The sequence below is a fragment of the Pundamilia nyererei genome, unplaced genomic scaffold (assembly GCF_000239375.1).
Source record: "Pundamilia nyererei isolate P.nyererei 1_Seehausen unplaced genomic scaffold, PunNye1.0 scaffold00298, whole genome shotgun sequence".
Lineage (NCBI taxonomy): Eukaryota > Metazoa > Chordata > Actinopteri > Cichliformes > Cichlidae > Pundamilia > Pundamilia nyererei.
In genome coordinates this window covers 293,181-294,757 of record NW_005187699.1, presented here as the reverse complement: position 1 = coordinate 294,757, position 1,577 = coordinate 293,181, and the positions used below count along the sequence as shown (strand labels likewise).

Sequence of the window (1,577 nt, the reverse complement as noted above, 5' to 3'; positions counted from 1 at the left end):
CCCGAAAAGCGCTATATAAATGCAATCCATTATTATTATTATTCATTACTAAACAATTATTTTAACACAATTGCATCCTTACGTTTTATTCTTTGTTTGCAGCTTAAAGATGTGCAGTCAGTCCTGAGGTTGTCACTCAAGTTATACAACTTGCATTTTAATAAAGATGTTTTTTAAACACAAATATGCCTCCATATGTTTTGTTTTCATCTACCAATAGTTCTTCTGTATAAAAATTTCATCCATCTCAACCTGACTCTACCATCCTATTCTGTCACACTAACACTCTGCATGTCTTCTTTCACTACATCCATGAATCTTCTCTGGTCTTTCTTTTTTCCTTCTGTTTGACAGCTACATGTTCAACATCCTTTGTCCAGTATGTCCGCTATCCCTCCTCTTCCACCAACCTGTCTCTCATGTACACAGATATATTCTGTCTCCATTCTACTCACTTTCATTCCTCTTCTCTCCCGTGCATACTTCCACCTTTGCAGGCTCTCTTCCACCTGCTCCATACTCTCACTACAGATCATAACATCTTGAACCCATCTGTATGTTGATGGCTAAAGGACATATTTGTGGCTTTTGATAATGGCAGCACTGACAGAGTTGCAGAGAAGAGTATCTCACTGAAGAAATTAGTGTTGTAAGTTGAGAAACGTCTATTTTGTGAAATAATTCCTAGTATTGCATCTTTTAAACAGAAAATGTGATTAAATGTTATTATATGACAAATTACTGCATTTCCCTTTTTGTACTATTTATGTACTATTCAGCTTTACCATTGCTTTAAGGAATTTTCCCAAATATGTGCATGTATTTTAACTCTTTGGTTCTGTGTACACGGATAAATAGAAATCCAAAGTTTTCTGGGCTGTAGATCATTTTAAGAAATATGTATCACAAATTAAATATTTACGAATAATTTATAATAGTGTGCTGTTGTCTTTAAGCAAAAAAGTTGCATGAAAGTGTGAAACAAAAAATAGATTGGTTATTTTGAATTAAAATAGTTGCTTTGGTGACAATCAGACTGCAGGCTGCATATCACATTGGAAGTCTGTAATTACATTTATTTGTATTCATTTAATCTGAAAAAATAAAATCACGATCAGAGCGAGGCCACGGAAAGAGAAAGAGAGACAGGTGGATGTTCACAGCCCTGCAGCTCTGTAGTTAATGAAAAGAGCCAAGACTCAGGGTTTAAGACGCCACTTGGAGCTCTTCCTGAATTAATGAGGAAACTTATGATCAATAAAGTAATTAACTGCTGGTGCTAAGACTCTCCTCCTCCTCAAGGAAGAGGTCAGAGAGAGACCTTAAGTTTTCACCTGCCTGACTTTCACCTCCTGGAAAAAGCCCCTTTAATCTAATTCAATTCAATTCAATTTTATTTATATAGCGCCAAATCACAACAAAAGGCGCCTCAAGGCGGAGGTTAATAACAGATATGATTCAATGCAGAGAGGTCTATTAACACATAGTGAGTGAGAAAGGTGACTGGAAAGGAAAAACTCAATGCATCATGGGAATCCCCGGCAGCCTACGTCTATTGCAGCATAACTAAGGGAGGA

The 1,577-nt window shown here is 36.5% G+C and overlaps 1 protein-coding gene across 1 annotated transcript in view; it reads left to right on the top strand.

The window, feature by feature from the left end:
* Window positions 1-1,577, top strand: part of LOC102194506 (alpha-2-macroglobulin-like) — a 93,274-nt gene that overhangs the window by 29,368 nt on the left and 62,329 nt on the right. The window lies entirely within an intron of this gene.